The sequence below is a fragment of the Nannospalax galili genome, unplaced genomic scaffold (genome assembly GCF_000622305.1).
Source record: "Nannospalax galili isolate Female #2095 unplaced genomic scaffold, S.galili_v1.0 scaffold206, whole genome shotgun sequence".
NCBI lineage: Eukaryota > Metazoa > Chordata > Mammalia > Rodentia > Spalacidae > Nannospalax > Nannospalax galili.
The window spans coordinates 4,656,414-4,676,498 of record NW_008358101.1 but is presented as its reverse complement, the minus strand read 5'-3'; the positions used below and the strand labels follow the sequence as shown (position 1 = coordinate 4,676,498).

At 40.2% G+C, this 20,085-nt stretch overlaps 1 protein-coding gene across 1 annotated transcript in view; it reads right to left on the bottom strand.

Annotated features, from left to right (window-relative positions):
• Positions 1-20,085, bottom strand: part of Adgrb3 (adhesion G protein-coupled receptor B3) — a gene marked incomplete in the record, with an annotated part of 857,756 nt that overhangs the window by 565,713 nt on the left and 271,958 nt on the right.

The window sequence follows — 20,085 nt, the reverse complement described above, 5'->3', positions numbered from 1 at the left end:
ATTTCTTTTTTCTTTCTTTCTTTCTTTCTTTCTTTCTTTCCTTTCTTTATCTGTTTCTCTCCCTCCCTCCCCTTCTTTCCTTCCTTTCTTTTTTCTTTTTTCTTCTTATTTGTTTATTAGTTTATTATTTATTTATTTATTATTTGTATTATATATGTATGAGTGTTTTGCAAGCATGTATGTAATGGCACCACATTCTTGCAATGCCACATAGGCCAGAAGAAGGCTCTGTTTCACTGGAACTTGAGTTACAGATACTTGTTAATCACCATTGGGTGCTGGGAACCTCAACCTTGATTCTCTGCCAGAGCAGCCAGTGCTCTTAACCACTGAGGTATCTCTCTAGGCCCCCTTGGTCCCATTTTTGTATGCATGTATGAAATGAAGAACTTCTAGATTACTTAGTATTTGGCTTTGTTCTCTGCTTATTATGGCAAATATTGATAAAGTAAAATGCATGTATGAAGAGTACTCAGAACAGTTAAAGACAAGGAGTGTAGGTAGTCTTGCAAAGTGCAGTGCAGTGACAGGTTGATTTCTGAGATTTTGAGGGCTAAATAGCTAAGGTACAGTAGAAAATAAATTTTGGCCAGAAATCTAGAAAAATTCAAATAATTAAAGATTCAAAATATCAAACTGTAAGTACAAGTGCTATACAAAGAGATTCTTAGTAGAATTAAGAACTAAATGAATTTTGTTTGGGGTAAAGATAGTCTAAGGTAAAAAAATAGAAATTATTATTTTTAAGTGTTTAGAAATTACTTATGTAACAGATATATTAAAAATAAATCAATGAAAATTTCAAAGGACTATTAAATTATTTTTAAAATATTTCATTATTTTTATTTTGTGTGTATGAGTGCATGTGTGTAAGTGCCCTTGGTGTTGGATGTGAAGTGCTAAGCCTAAGCACAGGCTGCACTAGAGAGCACCGCTTCTGCCTTGAGAGCACAGCCCATGCTTCCACAAAAGAGCCAACCTATAATCTGTCCCGGGACCTAGAGACTGATGACGCAAGTGGCCTGGATGAGAGGATCTATCAGGGAGTGACACACCATGTTACAGGACACTGGGGGCAGAGGGAGCGATACATAAGGCTTATCCTTCCCAGTAATAAACTAGTCTGCAGCACCTCTCCTAGTGCCTGCTTCTACCTGACTCCTGGTGTCTATGCCACTCACCCCCACCTTGGCCAGAACCCTAATTCCCTGAAGTCCCTTGTGGGCTGGACCCTCGAGGGAACCTGAAACATCTGGCATCCAAACAGGGCCCCGGTGTTGGAGATGCCCCCAACTTTGGTTTGTTGGGTAAGTAGGCCCCAGGTTTTTTCTGTCCCTTTGGCTGCTCGAGGGTGAGCGAGTGGCCCTCTCCTCTGTCCCCTCTACCCTGTTTGTCATATTTGTTTTTTAGATCAGGAAGGCACACTCTGCCACGTGGTCCTGAAGCCCACATCGACACCTTTTATTTCTTGGCTCATCCTGGTGAGTTCACATAAAGGCTGATCCACCTGGAACTCAGAGCCCAGGCTTTGGGTCATCCTGTTGCCTGCCCTGGAGACACTGTGTGAGCATACAGCTGAGGCTGTCATGACCCTTGGAAGTCCCTCACTAAGTACAAGAAATTGGATCCAATACACCTTTTCATGTTGGGGTGGTTTACGTCCCAGTGGCTCATGGCCCTTGTTTGCTTCATTTGTGCCCTCTTGGTAGTCACCCTTGCCTTTTACTTTTGTGGCATTTCCCTTTATGGGAACTTCCCACTATGAGCAACCTGCCACCACAGTGTAAGGAGCCACAAATGGCAGCACTCAAATCGCTCCTTAGAACTCGGGGACTGAAAGTAAAACCAAAATATATTGAGAATTTCTGGGATGAGGCCACTAACTTGGGCCCTTGGGTCTCTCCTGAGAATATGTGGGATCCTAACCTCTGGATGCAGGTCCTTTTCTTGGCCTGAAAAAGGGAAGTAGGGTTGGGAGTCGTTCCCCCTGCCTCGTTTGTCCCAATCATTTTAGCCATCATTGCCAGCCTTAAATCCTCTTCCCCTGAAGAAGTCATTTCAGCCCACAACAAACATTGTCAGGATCATGCCAATGTAGACTTTGCCATTACTTCAACCCCTGCTGCCTTGATATGGAAACCAGCCTTGAGGTCTATCCAGATGAGGAAGCAACCCCCTCAGACCCTGCCTTCAAAGCCACAACAATCAGAGATACCACCACCCCAATACCTCTGGAAGGAACTACATTCTGCCAGCTCCAATGGACCTCTCACTCATTATACACTCCCCCATGGCCCATCCACCCATTGCTGTCCCTTGCCGGCCCATCCGCCTTTCCGGTTAATGTTGGCCCCAATGCTGCACAACAGCCATGTGTGCCCACCCCTCTCACAGAACTCGCACTCATCTGCAAAGCCACCAATAAATCAGGCCCCTCCCCTTATTTTGAGCAAGTTCTCCAACCAATGGGCCATGCAGTTATAGGCCCATTACGATTGGTGTAACTTAAGGAAGGTGGTATTGGAGCCCTCAGTCTTTCTGAGCTGGCATTCAGCCTACGATGATCAGGCTGAAAATCAGACGTCTCAACCTTCAATATGGCCTTAATATTACTTTGGATTTGCTCACAGGATGTAGACAATATATTGACCCCATTTCCCAGTCCACTATTGGCCTTCATGCTACTACCAAAAAGTTAGTGATCTGGCATTCAAGGCCCTCAAATTTTGCTCCCCCTGTGACCCACAGGCATTCTTCCGCAATCTGATTCAGCAGCCAGGGGAGTCCTTCATGGACTTCCTCACTCAAGATACTGGAGTGGTGGAATAGAGAATGGAGTCTGGGCCCACTCGAGATATGCTCTTCAAACAGTTGGCATGGGAAAGCCTAAATACTCCTGTCTGCAATGCTATCGCGCCTGTCCGCAATGATGATATTCATAAATGGGTACTTGCCACTAGAGACCTAGACCCCAGGACAGGGCTTATTGAGGTCCTGAGCATCTCCTTAAAGGTGCTCTTAAAACAAGGAAGGCCCATCGCCTCCAATTCAAAAGATGGCTGCTGAAACTGAGGGAGGGTAGGACACCTCCACAGGGACTGCCCGAACAACGGAGCTCATCCCAAAACCTGCTGCCTCAAATGCAAAAAGGGATTTCATTGGGCAAAAGATTGTAGGTCACTGCCCCAATCAGACTTGGCTCCTTTAAACTCCACCCGGGGCACCCCTCAGCCCTGCAAGTAAGAGGGGGAATGAGACAGGTTTTATGGGCCCTTCCGCTTCTTAGTCACTCCTTCCTAATGACCTTATTCCTCGATGGGATCACTATTAAGGGCCCAGTGGACATGGAAGCCGATGTTACCATCATCACTGAGAACAAGGTTCATTGGTTCCCCTATTAGAAATATTGGCCTGGCCTGCCCATTAAGAGAGTGGGTGGCAGACAGGACACAAAGTTTGTCGTTTGCCCAGTACACTGGGCACATTCACTCCCATAGTGGCCAACATCCCCTGCAACTTGTGGGATCGAGATGTCCTGGAGGACATGGGTGTGATCCTTACCACAGACGATCAGGCCTTTTATGATGATGTCATAGCCCATGATAACTTTGACCTCTCTGGGAGAAATCGAAGCCCTGAACAGCACCCCCAATTCTAAAGGCCACTGCACTCCCTGGGACATCCCCTAAGGAGTCTCCAACACCGATCACTCTTACCTGGCTCTTGACAGATGTGATCTGGGTAGAGCAGTGGCCTATTATAGAACCTAAATTATCCTCAAAAATTTGGTCCAGGAACAGCTGGACCTGGACATTTGGAACCATCCACTAGTAAACGTAATACCCCAACATTTGTTATTACAAAGAAAAATGGTCATTTTAGATTGCTTCAGGACCTGCATCCCATTAATGACCAAATGGAAAAGATGGGCTCGACACAGGCCAGCTTGCTCCAGCCTGGCGCTGTTCTTCCTTCTTATTATATCATAACACTTGATATTAAAGATTGCTTCTTCTCAATCCTGCTGGGCCCCCAAGACTGTGATCACTTTGCCATTACGTTTTGGGACTCAAACTTCCACAAGCCAGCCCTCAGATATCAATGGAAAGTCCTTCTCTAGGGAATGAAGAATAGTCCTACTATCTGTCAGCTCTTTGTCTCACGAGCCACTTCAGCCATCCTTCATGGTGTACAATTTATTCACTATATGGATAACATTCTGTTGTCCCACCCTAACTCACAATTTCGCCACAAGGTAACCAGAGACTTACTCTCCCACCTATCATCCCTTGGCTTGTCTATTGCCTTAGATATGTTACAGGAGGTGCCTCCTTTTGCCTTTTTGGGGCATACCATTTCAGCCAGCATACACCCTATGGCCTCTGCCTTTAATTCAAAGCTGGTCTATACACTAGCCGATTTTCAACAACTTTGTGGCACAATATATTGGCTTGAACTGTTCTTGCCCATTCCCTTGGAGGAATAGAGGGTGCTGTTTTCTCTCTTGGAGGGTCCCACCTGCCCTTCAGCAAAGATTAACTTAACTCCCCCAGCCATTGCCTTATTGTAAAAGATCATTGGGTTACTCTCATCAACAACCCTCGACAGATATGAGCCCTTACAATCCCTACAGGCTTTAGTGCTATTGACTTCTTCTGGCTTCCTTAGTTCCCTTTGGCAGACTGGGCCACTTATCTGGGTCCATCTCTCATACTTGGAGCTCCAACAGGTTTCCTCCAAGTTTTATCTGGCTTTTCACCTGGCTGTCAAACTGTGCACTCAAGCTCAAAGAACCTTCAATAGAGAACCCGATGCTATTCTGCTCCTCTTTCCCCTCCACAACCTACAGGCCTTCTGGGCCAATTCCATAAGTTTTCAGACTGTGATGTCAGGCTTCCCAGGCACCATTGACAATCACCTGCCCCAAGACAAAATAATTCAGGCCCTTTCACATTGCCGTTTGAGGTTAAGCCTTACAGCACCCCTTCCTCTTCCCCAATTCCCCAAGTGACCATTGCCTTTTGGATGCTAATAAGAACTTTGGGGTCCTGATACATAGTCCTGGAAAAAAGGACATCACCCACATCATCCCCAATCCTGGCTCTGTCCAGTTGGGAGAACTTCTTGCTATACTTAAAGCTTTAGTAGGGTGCCAGGACAAATCCCTAAATATCTTTTCTGATAGCACCTATGATGTTCAGATCGCTAAGGTCATTGCCTTTTCTCACATTAAAAACTATTCCACCCCACTCCACCTCACTGTGGTCAAGCTACAGGAATGCCTAGAAAATAGAATTCACCCATGGTACATCTCACATATCCACACACATTCGCCCTTCCCAGAATCCTAGCTCTGGGGAATTATGTCACAGATGCCATGATCATGACTGTCCAGTCTAACATGTTAGAATAAGTAAGTGCTTTACATCAACAATTCCACCTGTCCCCTCAGAGTGTTCATAAACTCCTCCCAGAAATACCCATGTCACAATGCAAGCACCTTAAGCACCTTGTCCGCTCATGTGCTACCTGTGCACCACTCATGTCTCTCGGGCCCCTTAATGTGGGGGAGTGAACCCCCATGGTTTGATACCCAATGCCATTTGGCAGATGGATGTGACTCACTACCCCTCTTTTGGGAAATTGAGATTCATTTATGTTATAGTTGATACATGCTCCTCCCTTACTTATGCTTTAGATCTCTCAGGGGAAAAGACTATAGCCATTAAAGCTATGAAGTCTGCCATGTTAATCATGGGTGTACCCTGGGCCCTTAAGACTGATAATGGGCCTGCTTATTCCTCTCAACAATTCAATAAATTTGTTTCTTCCTGGGGAGTCAAACATACCTTTGGTATTCCCTATAACCCACAAGGACATGCCATTGTCGAAAGGACCAACAGGACACTGAAGTCCCTCCTGGCTAAAAGCCCCTTGGCTGAGGCCAACACGACCCCCACCTGGCTCTTACTGAGGCTTTGTTCCACCTTAATTTCCTCATGCTTGACGAGCGGGGTATCAGTCCAGCATACAAGCATTGGTCTTCCTTGCCTTGGGCTATGCCTCTGCCACTAGTTAGATGGAGGGATAGTATTTCATCCCTATGGCAGAAACCAGACCCCCCCAATCCTGACATGAGGATGAGGATACGCTTGCATTTTTCCACAAGATGCTATGGCCTGGCCCCATCTGGATTCCATCAAGAGACATCTGACCAGCTATGGAAACCCATCTGGAGACCAGGCCCGACTACAAGTTGGATAAGTCATGACACCCTTTTCTGGCTTTGTTGTCCTTGGCACCCTTTTATCCTTTGGCTGTGCTTCTCCCCAGGCTTCAGATCTCTGGGCACTGACCCCCTTACCACCTCTGATCCTCCCTGTAGATGAACAGTCACCCACTTTCCCAGTTCTCTTTACTACTAATGAATCCCTCGGTCTCCCCACCATGGAACTGGTTCATTCATCCATTCCCATAAATGGCACATGGTCCCTTGCGGGGTCGCTCTGCTTCAGCCCAGTCCTTAAACCCTCCTCCGCTAATGTCTCTCGCTGTCACTCCCTCTTTAACATCACAACAGGCAACTTTCGTGGAAACCAGAGCCAGTGCTCCTTATGGGGCCTTAAATCTGGTCTCCCTTAGTAAAACACAATACAGTGAATATATTGAGCAGTGGGCACTGGGACCACCACCCCTCCCACCGCAAGGGTCAGGCATCTTCCATGGGCCTGGTGCCCTCCCACCCTTAAACTTCTCACCATATTGTGCTTTCCTGTTCCATGGGAACACTGCCTCCTGATGATGGACGCCCACAGGCTTCCTCCCTGGCAGCCTGGAGACACCTTGTCTCTGCAAAACCTTACTCCTGTGTCTACCCTGACCATAGGTGTAAAGACACTGTCAGGGGGACCTGGGACCTCTGTGGGCTGGAGGCCTGCCTGGATTTGAGTCCTCTTTTCTTTGTATTAAGAGGAACCATCTTTACTGGTACATATATGGGGAATGACACAGGTTTCATGAACCCAGATTGGACACCTAATGAAGTCTCTGTTAATATCTCCCATTCAATCTCCTTGCTTGTTTGTGTTCGACCACTGTTTGCTCTGCTCTTTGCTAATTTCTTGGACGACCTGGGGGGTACCCTTAACTGCTCCCTCATTAACTTCACCTTCTCCGCATGCTGGATTTCCCCTGCCTCTCTTGTTCTCTTTGTGTGTGAACCCACAGAAATCTGGGTCCTGTTCCCAGTGCTTCTCACTTCCATGTTATCACCCTCATGGAACAGATGGCTCTCCAACCCTTCCCCTGGATTGAGATTTTGGTATTACCATGGCAATTGTCACCACCATTATCCTTTCCTTAGGGACTGCCACCAGTGCTGCTGTTGCTATCACTCAGTCTTCCACTACTGTGGAAACACTCAATGAAGTTGTATCCAAAACCTCTGTGGCATTACATACTCAATCTCTTTAATCAACACCTCTTCCAGGCCATTTTTTGTCATCCAAAACAGGTAAACCTCCTTGGGGGGGGAGATGGCAATTGTCAAACAAATGATGCCAATGGCCTGTGACCCCACAGTTCAAAGCCCTGTGTCTCACACCTTACAAAGTAGATAACATCACTAGGGCCAGGATGGAACTCTCACAGTGCATCCATGGCCACTGGAGCCAAAAGTTTCGCAGTTACTCCACCTTGCTCACTGACCAGATCATCTCCCTAAATTATGCAAAGGCTCAGATATTAGATATAAACTCTGGGTTCCTGGACAAACTTTGGTTGAACTTAAAAGCTTTGTTTGACCCTTCATGGATCATTACTTATTTACTCTTGGGTGTCATAGTCTTCTTTTCTTGCTCATAAAATGCCTTGTTCTACACTTCTGCAGACAAAACCAAGTAAATTACTCAGTGTATCAGGTGCTAAAGACTCTCAAGGATCCAAACTCCCCCCGACACACACCAGGTCCAGCAGGTCTGGCTTGCTGATACCCGAGAAGCAGTTGTGTAACTTCTTGCCCTCCTCCCTCACATGGTCATGCCAGAGGTCACACCCTTTGAGGGCTGGTAGTCAATTATGGGTAAGATCCTGATGGTCAGGATGACCTAAGACAGGCACAGTTCATCAAGCTGGGTACCCTCTGAGGTGGGGTCAACTATGTCAAAGCAAAGAACCTCAGCTCTCACTGACCTTTCTATAATAAAAAGGGATAGATAAGTAGGAGGTGAAGTGCCAGGCCAACGCACAGGCCACACTAGAGAGCACACCTTCTGCCTTGAGAGCTAACCTATAATCCGCCCCTGGACCAAGAGACTGATGACACGAGTGGCCTGAATGAGAGGATCAATCAGGGAGCGAGACACCAGCTTACGGGACACTGGGGGCAGAGGGAGTGATATATAAGGCCTGCCCTTCCCAGCAATAAACTAGTCTGTAGCACCTCACCTAGTGCCTGCTTCCACCCGACTCCTGGTGTCTGTGTGTTGACTCCACACTGCTCACCCCCACTTCAGCCAGAACTCTCGTTCCCTGCAGTCCCTCATGGGCAGGATTCACGAAGGAACCTGCAACACCTTGGAAGTCAGAAGAAGGCATCAGATCCCCTGGAACTGGAGTTACAGTGGTTGTTAGCTGGCATGTGGGTGCTGGGAATCAAACCCAGGTCCTATGCAAGAGCAGTCAATTCTGTTAACTGATGAACCATTTCTCCAGGCCCCTAATAAAGTATTTTAAAAATGAAATCAGGTATACAGTTTATTTGGAAAGAGTAAAAAAAAAAGTTAAATCTATAGGAAAAAATGCAATGCAAATAAATGAATGGGTATCTAGATTCTGATTTCTGCAATTACTTAAGCTGTGGATGTATTGGTAATGAACATAATTCCTGCACAGACTTTTTTCTAATTCTTGGAATTGACTGAAAGTTCTCTCTTTTTGGAAACTCCATTTTCTATCAATTATAATCTTCTGACATGTATCTAATGTGTTCAAAACTTTAGCTCATCATCTCTACAATTACCACTGTAGTCCAAGGTCCAATGGTCTACTACTTAAACTACTGTACCTAACACCGCCATTACCATTACTACCATTCAGCACCACCACCATTTCACCTGCTTAAAATTCATTTTGAACTTAGTAGACAGGCAGATTCTTTGAGATGCAAAACAGATCATGTAAAGCCCCTCTGAAATCACCTCCTTTACTACTTCTCAATATTTCTGTAAAATGCAAATCCTTCTGATTCTTCTAAAGAGCCTGGTTACACTGACCTTCTTTCACTTCCTTGATAATGTATGACTTATATTTCCTTGTGCTAATTCATTTCTCTAATTACAAAAATTATAATCACTGTATGACTAATTCCTTCTTATCATGCTTAAGCAAAAGCTTCACTTCCTTTAAAAGGCCCTTCTTGACTACCAAGTTCAAAGCACCTATTCTGTCATCTTCAAAGTTTCAACTATAATTCTCTAAAAGGAATTTGCCAATATCTGCAATTTACCTGATTGTATATCTATCAACACACTAAACTCTGAACTTTGTCAGAGTAGAAATTATCTATCTTGTCCATCACTGATTCATGCCTTACAGGTAATTAAAAGTACTTTGAAGGAAGAAAGAGGAAACAGGGACAGAGCCTGAGGACAGACCATTTTCATTGAACCGTAAGATGATCTTAATTGTACTCAACTTTATTCTAGCTAATATCCTCAGATCTGTCTTACATTGCAAACATTTTCTGTTATGATGTCCAAATTAGTATTTAATTAATCCACTGTATTCCTTAAATCACACTGGTGATGTACTTGTTTTCTGGTAGTTTTATTTTTCCAAATCTGCTTCTTCATTAAAAAAAAAAAAATTTTATTCTGTGTATGTCTCTGTGTGTGTGTGTAGACATGAGTAAAGGTACTCCCAGAGGCCAGAAGAGGGCATTGGATCCCCTCGAGTTATAGGCAGCTGTGAGCAACCTGATGTTTGCGCCCGGAACCAAACTCAAGTCCTCTGCAAGAGCAGCAAGCCATCCTTAACCAATGAGCCATATCTCTAGTGCCCAGATAGTTTTTTTCTGTACCCTTCTATTGTTTGTATATTTTTCTTCATTATTTTTGCTGTTAATTTTTTCTGAGAAGACTTCTTTATTAAACTCCACCCACTCAGGAATCAGGAACCATTATGAAAAAGGGGGCATGAGAATTGTAAGAGCCAGGGGTGGAAGGGTGCATGACCATGTGGAAGTAGATTCCTACATGCTCCTGGTAACTTGCTCATATGAACCTATAGCAAATGTGTCAGAGTGCACAAGACCCATCCAAACTCAAGCAAATAAAAATTGGGGCTGGAGAGATGGCTCAGCGGTTAAGAACACTGGTTGTTCTTGCAGAAGACCTGTTTTATTTATTATATATCTATTTGGTGTATCTATTTAAAATCTATCTCTCAGGGCTGGAGAGACAGCTCAGCAGTTAAGAGCACTCGCTGCTCTTCCAGAGGACCAGAGTTTAGTTCCTAGCATCGACATCAAGCAGCCCACAAATACATGTAACTCCAGCTCCAAGGGATCCAACAGCCTCTTCTGGCCTCTGTGGGCATTGCATGACATGTGTGCACTTACCTACATGCAGGCAATACACGCAAAACATAAAATAATAATAAATTAAAAAAAAATAGCAAACCTATCCTTTCCTAGTTTAAGTTACTTCTGAATATACTTTTTAAAATTATGTGTATGCATGTGTGTCATGATATGGGTTTTCACACATGGGTGCAGGTCCCCACAGATGTCAGAAGAGGGCATTGGGTCCCCTGGAGCTCTAGTTACAGGAGGTTGTGAGCTGTACTACATGGGTGCTAGGAACCACACACAGGTCCTCTGCAAAAGTAGTACAGAATCTTAACTGTCCAGCACATCTGAATACAATTTCTGTGTTGCATCTGTTGTTTTATCTGAAATTGTTAAATTTATTCTCAAGGTTAATAAAATTTTGTTTTACTTAATTTTATTTCTTTTAAGGGCTCATCTTCTATAATATTTCCACCACCACTGCAAGGGTCATCTGTACAATTGTCCTTCCATAGCAATAAATTTATTGGCTTTGGATTGTTATAAAAGTAAAAACTTACTCTAAACACCTTCATGGTATGTTTTAATATTTTGTTTATTGTTCATACAGCTCATCCAGCTGGAATCCTTTGCAGTAAACTAGGCACTACAATTCAGTGCTATCTTCTTCCTGAGTTAATCCTAATATTATTCCTCATTTATATATGGCAATAATGGGATTTCAAAAGCGTATGGAACTGACTTGTTCGTCATCACACAACTAATATGTTCTGTATCTTGGAATCAAAACAAGCAAACAAAAATACTGCCCAAATGATATGTAAGCCATGTAGCTAATAGAATGACATGTAGCTAATAGAATGACTATGATTTTTCAGAAATTAAAAAATAATTTTATATTTGTTCATTTGCAAACTTTACTTCTATAAATTATATACAGAGCCTCATGGTGGAGAGAGTCAAATAGAATTTTATAGAATCAGGCGAATATATGTTCAGGGATTTTTCATTTCAGCTGTAGATCCCTTCCAACTTTTTGCAGGTTTTATTTCACATTTCATGGAGAGGAGACTGTGCTAAATTAAGAGCCTCAAAATGTGAATTGACACTGAGATGCTCTAAAAAGAGGGTAATCTTAAACTGTCATTAACAGGAGGTAGGTATAAAGCCAGTGTTTTAGTGGTGAGTGATATTCATGGTGCTTCTTCCCTGGTTTCCACCATTGATAACCAGATGCCTTTGTAATTTGTTTCTCCACAAAATTTCTTTATTAAACATGAATAAAATGAATTTACATTTCAAACAAAGCATTCAAAAGTGTGAGTACTGGGATACATTTATAGTCATTCTAGAAGTATAGAAAAAAAAATAAATTCCATAAGTTACTGAGATTGAAAAAGCATTGATTTTGGTGTCCTTTGCAAACCATAAAGGTTTTCTAACTTTGATTTTAATAAAATAATACAACTTCAACAATAATACTCAATTCTTTTAGTAAATGGCTGAGAAAAACCAAACCAGACAAGTAATCTGTTACTCATTTAAAAAGGTCACAACTGAATCATTCAAGAACTCAATTTTTCTATATAACAGTGCACTATATTTTGCTCAATCCCTAAGGTTTCAAAGAGCAAGAATTTCCCATTACCCGAAAACACTAGAATGACCTCAAAAACAAGTCTGGAAAAACATTCTTCCAAACATTAAAAAAAATGGAACACAAGCAACCACCACATGATGTTTGACATTTAAAAATGACCTTTGTGTAGAAGAGAAAGTCATTTTCCAAAAAGCCAACATTCAAACTTTCCCAGAAACAAATTTGCAAGTGAATAGACACCATCAGCCAAAGAAGTAATTACCAGCCCTGGTTTCCCCCCCCCCAACATTGCTGAAATTAGTAAAGTTAAATGCTTCGATTACCCACAGGGCTTCATCCACTTTCACATCACTTCTGCAAAACTGTGTGCTCTTGTTTGACACCTTTGAAAATGTACACTTTCTTTTACTTGCTAAACGTTCTTGCATGGCCTTCTCTAAATACCAAAATTATCTTTCGCTGGAATCTAGTGTCTCAACGAATTTAGTAATTTAAGCATTTAAATATGGTTTGTGGCTCACTGTCTTGACCTACAGACATCTCATTCTGAATCCATACTGGTTCCACAAAAGCTTTCTCTATTCAAGTGTCAGATTACCTTAATACAGAATGGTTAGAACCACTGAAATCTTACCTTGAGACTGAAGAGTTAGTGATATCAGTTCACATAGGATACCGCAACCATGAAAACGCTGATTCTAAATTAAACTCATAACTCACAGAAATGTCAGTATTTTCTTCCATCTGCTATTGAGCTGGGACAATAACTTTCTTTAGCTCTAATGTGTCACTGTCCTTCCATGGAAGGACACAATTTGTTACCTCATTTATATATAAATATATGTAGATAGATGATAGATAGATAGATAGATAGATAGATAGATGATAGATAGATAGATAGATGGATGATGGATGATACAAAGATATATACATAGATAGATAGATAGATAGATAGATAGATAGATAGATAGATAGATAGATAGATAGATGATAGATGTTTTTATCCTTTAGATAATCAAAATTTAGAAAGTCATTTTTTTCTTCATTTTTTTGATTGATGTTTTAGGAATTTCATACAATATATTTTGATTACATTTAGACTCCCTCCCCTTTCTGCAACCCTTTTAGAGCCTCCCACAGATTTCATTTGCTCTGTTATATATATTAAGGCCTATTGAGTCACGTTTGTGCCCCCAAATATCCTTCGGTGTGCACCCGTCCATTGGAGCCTAAGTAAACATTCATAGCATACTATTGGATCCTTTCATTTCAACTACTGTCTTTAAAATTTTGACAATTATCAGTAGGAGCTTTTAAAATGCTAATTTTTAAAACTTGTCAGTTACTTTCTTGACTATGATTTAAAATTAGAGATGTGGTCAAAAATGTATTCATTAAGAATTTTAAGAATTTTCTATAATGAAAATAATTAGAAAGTAAGCAGCAATTAGTAATGAAACTAATTTGAGAAAAAAAATGTTTTTTCCAACTTTAGGGACAAAGGAAAATGCCCTTGATAGCACAAACACAGCAAAAGTGACAAAAATACCCCCAAAACACCCATCAGATTTATGTCTTTGGGCCATAAGGAATTTAATTGTTTATAATTTAATGCTTTTGAAGGGGGAAACTGGAGAGGTGGCTCTGTGGTTAAGAGCACTGACTGCTCTTGCAGAGGACCTGGGTTTGGGTCCCAGTGCACCCACATAGCAGTTGACACCTGTCCATAACTCCAGTTCCAGGGGATCCAATACCCGTTTCTGGCCTCTGCAGCCATTACATGACAAGATGCACTTACATACATGCACCTAAACATTCATACACATGAAATCAAAAGAAAAATTTTAAAAATTAGGAAGGAAATATTTTAAACAATTGTTCTACACAACTTTAGCATGTTGATCTACAGGATAATAGAGTCATGTATCTAACTGGATGGTGAGAAAAATGTAGGCAACGGTCAAGCTTGTTTCCTCTACAACTTTGTGAAGAGAAAGAAGGAAATTGGGACAATAGCTGGAGGGAAGACTAGAATGGAATATTCAGAAAACTTTTTAACCTAATTTGCAAAACTCATTTAGAGCTGGAGACAATCAACACTGCTGTGAAGCAAGGGAAAATGGGGCTGATCCCCTTTGCAGACATTCCTAGTGATGGTGAGCCTGGAGATGAAGGTCAGGGATCAGCCTGCAGCACATAGCCACTCAAGTAGGACACAGGTAATTGTCTGCTTGACCAACCAAGCAGAAAGGGAATACTGCTAGTGCTGCAATTGCTGCATAATAACAATAGATTACAGTATATTTTGCTACAAAATATATCTATCTGCATGTAACTTTATAGTTTTTTTAGTTCAAAATTTAAAGAGTATTTGTATTCAGTTGTGATGGACAGGAAATGGAGATGTACCATTAATCATGTTTAACATCAGAGGCTCAGGAAAGGTTTTGGGGTGTTCATGTGAGACAGAGAATGAGTGAGGAAAATACTCAAAAAGAAAACATAAGGCATAACTGGAAGACCTCATACGTGTATCCTGAACAATCACCATTTATTATTATTATTATTATTATTTTACTATTGATATTTACCTGGTATTAGGAATGAAGCTCTAATAAATCACAACATGCTTTTGAATATACTATTTGGGACTACCACTGCAAATATAAACTTGCAGCATAACTCTTTAAACAGAAAATGCAGTTGCTAATCTCAATGATTTAGAAAACTGTGTGCATGTGGGTATACAAATGGGGTCTGAGTGTGTGTTCATGCATGACTCTGGAGGCCAAGAGACCATGTTAGATACATTCCTCTCTATTTTATTGTCTGATCATGGATTGGGTTAGACCAGCTGGCCAAAACTCTCCAAAGTTCTTCCTTACCCCACAAGTTCTGAGTTTACAGATGTGCACTGCCATACCCAGTTTCTTATTTTGTTATTTTTTTGTTTTGTCTTTTTGAGACAGGGTCTCCCTGTAGCCCTAGCTGGCCTAGAATGTGCTAGGTAGACCATGCTTTGAATTCACAGAGATCTGCCTACCTCTTGAATGCTGGGATTAAAGGCATGTGCCACCACACCCAGCTCACACCCAGTTTTTAGGTGGGTGCTGAAAATAGGAACGCAGCTTCTCTCTTTATACAGCAGGCACTATACTGACTGAGCCATTTCCCCAGCCCTCTAAACCTTCCTTATATTTTCTTAATTAGAATTTCCTTCAACAAAGGCCAGTGCTGGCCATGTATGCATTAGCTGTATCCATACTTTAAAATGTAGTAAAATTAAATTCCACGTGATGTCATCAAGTTTTTGAACATGTCCTACTTGAAGTTAAAGAAAAGCAATGACATTCTTAATTTTAATACTACAATGAAACAATAGATAACACAACAGAACTTCATCATCTTGGATGTTTAGGACATGAGTGTCTTGGGGAATTGTTTCAGTATTGAAAAAAAAAAAAGATCATGAGAGAGACATGAATGTAGAAAGTTGATGTCATCAAGTTTTTGAACATGTCCTACTTGAAGTTAAAGAAAAGCAATGACATTCTTAATTTTAATACTACAATGAAACAATAGATAACACAACAGAACTTCATCATCTTTGATGTTTAGGACATGATGGTCTTGGGGAATTGTTTCAGTATTGAAAAAAAAAAAAGATCATGAGAGAGACATGAATGTAGAAAGTCAAATCATCCAGGTTCCTGAATGTCCACAGTCAGAAGAAAATCTAAGAAAACAAGCTAAGCATGTTCAGTTAACAGCAATTACATAAATTATGATACTGCTAACTACAGAATATAATGTATGCATTGCAAGATGAGACAGGTGCATGCGAAATGAATTGAAATCTTCTCCAAGGCATATTGTCAATTGAGTAAATGGTCACATTACTTGAAACAGTTTCATTTATTTCATTTATTAATAGTTTCACTAAAACTTATGAGGAATGTGTCAGAGAATCACAGCAACTGTTAACTGCTGCCTCATTGTAGAGAAGCCAGATAGAAGTAGTACATCACCTAATCAACATACTCTTGCACAGTATAGGGTCTTTTTCTTTGTTTCTGCAACAAACATGTATTCATGTGATAGCTAAGTTGATAATTTTTTTAATCAGTATTTAAGATTTTTAAAAAGGGCATGAATTTTTAAAAAGCCAATTAAAACCAAGAAAACACAAAAGAGTCTTGATTGTCATTAAGTCTAGATAAATGTAATGGCTCATTGTGTACTTGGAAAGCTAATTTAAGGTAGAGGTGGCTGTGGCCTTGCTGGAGCATACAGGGAAACAGTGATTTAAATGGTGAGTGTTAGTGAACTGTGCCTGAAGGGGGAGATTCTTACAGCAGGAGACTACAGAACAAGGCAACACTGCTCAGCTCCTCTGGCTTTGAAATGTATGTCATGACTCACTCAGTTCTGCAGTGAGGATACTGAATGCAATGATGCTTTCACTGAGGTTCCTGCCGAATGCACAGATAGCAACATGTGCATTCACATGGCTCTACCACACACTTGTACTGACACATAGTCCCTCATAGATCTTTAGATTATTACTTTAAGATGAATATTTTCATGCATCTGCACTATTTTTCCTTAATGTTAATGATTAGGAAACATCATATACAGTTCTATCTAAGATGAGAACAGTTGGGCACAATAGTAGCCCAGCTCAGAGCTAAGTTGTGTTGTTAGCAATGTGTGATGTTGAAGTTACTAAACTGGAAAACAATGCTTTCACAGAAGAGCATGAAACTCTAGAAGCATCCAACTTGTGAGGCTGTGCCATTTCAATTCTGCCCTTTCTGTCTGCATACACTTTCTAATATTCAGAATATGTAATAAAATAGTAATAATAAGGCATAAGTCGTTGTCCTCTAAATCTTTAGTTTGCATAAGAAATAACCTAGTGAACTTTTCTTAAATGTTCATTATGATTTAATTCAGGCCACCTGAATCCAAAACTACTCTGGAGGGCCTCTGGGAGATGCATTTTTATTCAGCACAATATCATTCTGTAGCAGAATCCCCAAACAATCATCATCCCTGAAAAGTATGTTCTAACAATCAAAAACTCTTGACAAAAGCATTTGGCTTGGAACTACCCGAGACAGAGTCATCATGAAGTTTCACACAAACTCTATATTTCTGCTTTCCATTTATATACTGGAATGTTTGGAAATAGAAACAAGAAGTCTAAATGTATTTTAAAAATAAAACCATATAAAATACTTAGGTCTATGTGTATACTCTTCAATCTAGAGTCTCCTCTGAGTCCTAAAGGTGTCATATCTGTTTTATTAATTTAACCTAATGGAAACTCTAGGCTTGGGGTTTCTCACATCGAGATATAATGTACTTATTCTGTCTCATAACTCAAATCTGATATTCAACTTCCAGGATAACTTGGGTAAAGTCATCCCACAATCAAATCTGATATTCAACTTTCAGACTGAACTTGGGTACAGTGTCCCTTAAATATGTACTCTAAGCAAGCAATTTGTACTGATCCATCAAATCATCATTGAACATTTACCAAAATTTTTCGAATGGAATAAATAAGAATGATTTAGTCACTTGTCTTAGGTTGCTATAAGTATTGCAAATGTTATAAGTGTTACAGATAACTTTACCAGTTGTTTTTATCAAGTTCAAAGTAGCAGTTATTCAACTGAGGTAAGTAGAATTTTCTATTTAAAAATCCTAATCAATTATTAGGTTGTTTGCTCTTTTATGTTCAAATATTATTTCTAAAATAATAAATATGTACTGAAGCAAATAAGTAAGTGCTGATTAGGACCTGATACTTTTGAAAAGTCATTACAGAATTTATAATACTGTTTAATTCATTATTTAATATGTGGTCAGGTTCATGGTTGCTTTTCACTAAAAGACATTTTACTTTTGCTGTATGTGGATTTTTTTATGTTTTTTTGAGACAGGGTCTCCCTCTAGCCCCAGCTGTCCTGGAACTCACTATGTAGACCAGGTTGGCCTTGAACTCTCAAAGATCCACCTGCCTCTGCCTCCCAAGTTCTGGGATTAAAGGCATGTGCCACCATACCTGGCCATATTCAGGGATACAGTAGCATATAATCATATTTCTCTTTGTTAATTTTGGCCTATCAAACTCAACATAAGTTTACAAAGTTGCTTCTTGCCTCCCTAAATTATATTTCTTCAAAAAATATTTATCTCATGGTTAGATTACTGTGCTTCCCTGCTAGTGAGCTCAAGTCAGAAGTAAAACATATGGGCTAACTAAGTTTCCAAAATTTCCTCCTGGATTAATTAATATGGCCTAGTTTTTCAGTGTGTTCCTAATTTAAATATTCTATACTCATAAATACATTCGTGTTTATCAGAAATCTGAACTCCCATTTGTTTCTATCTCTCACATTTAGAGGATTGTCATGGAAACCAGAGATGTAACTTAGATTAATATATTTTAAAATTGTATCAAAAGCATAAAACTTCAGTTCAGAACAGCTTTAGATCACATGGTCCAGCTCATTCATACTATTTAATACTATGAAATTTGATGCTTCCAATCAGTAGAGGGGGCCTTTTTGTTCATCATTCAAATGGGAAAGGACTGATCTATTTGATTAAGCATATTTTTCTTTTGCTTTTATAGAGTAAAACAATCTCCCAAAGCCTTATTTGAGCTATATTTTCATTATCGTTTCCATGGTTCTTTCAATATTACCCAAACTAGCTATATCAATCATGACTTTGGTACTGAAATATGAACACATACTTTCTTACCTCTAAAGTTACTGTTTAGACCCCCTTATACAGATGTTTAGTGCAATTTGATTTCTTTCTGGCATAATGCTGGGGAAGAGAGTTGACAATATCTTTGAGTAGTGATCCATCATGAAAAAAAGCAAACAATCTCCAGTCTACTGAAGAGATGACATGTTGTTTCATGCTTAATGAAAGATAAATTAAAATCATTGACATTGCCATATTTTACCAATCATTTCCTGAGGAGAAAAGAACATTACCACGTCTGGTTGATTTATTGTCCTAAAAAGGTTGATTTATTGTCCTAAAAAGATTGTCCTAAAAAGGTCCTAAAAGGTTTGTATTATAGTTGTTGATGTGACAACAGACCCAATTTTCAGACAATACTATGAAAAATGATGGCTATGGCTCACATTTTGTAGTATGAGAGATACTCAAAATGAACATTATTCAATTATTTGCATAAAGCTTTTAATATATAGTTAAAATGGCATACTATATGATATTGTGGATTCCACATCGCCAGGATAATGGCATTGAATCCTGATGTTGCTAGTGATCATGTTTGAATAGGAAGTTATTCACACTCCCAGTAATGCAAATTTTCTATGAGTTCTTAGCATTGATTCACATATTGCAAATAAGATGTTTCTTGTCAATACTGTAAATATATAATACTTACTTTAAAATTATTTGTAAATTTTGCTATGCTAGGTAATATAACTATTTAAAAACATCCTCTGTCTTAATTAATGAATTTATTTTCATATTGTTTGACATTTGTTAAAAGGATACAGTATTATTATAGGTAAAGCAATGTTTTCAAATTTTCAGTTATGTTTTATTCACTGCTAACTAATATCTAAAATGGCTCCCATTGACCTCTCATAAGTATTTCAAAAGTACCCCACATTCTCACTGTGCTGGACAGCTTTAGTGTCAACTTGACAACCTGGGTTGAGGGAGCCTCAATTGGGGAATTGCCTCCATTGGACTGGCCTGTGGCCATTGGCCATGTTTGTGGGGCATTTTCTTGATTGCTGAGTGATATGAGAGGGCTTTGTCCACTGTGGGTAGTGCCACCCCTGGGCAGGAGGGCCTATTTTGTATAAGAAAGCAGGTTGAGCAGAGGCCAGGAGAGCAAGCCAGTAAGCAGTGT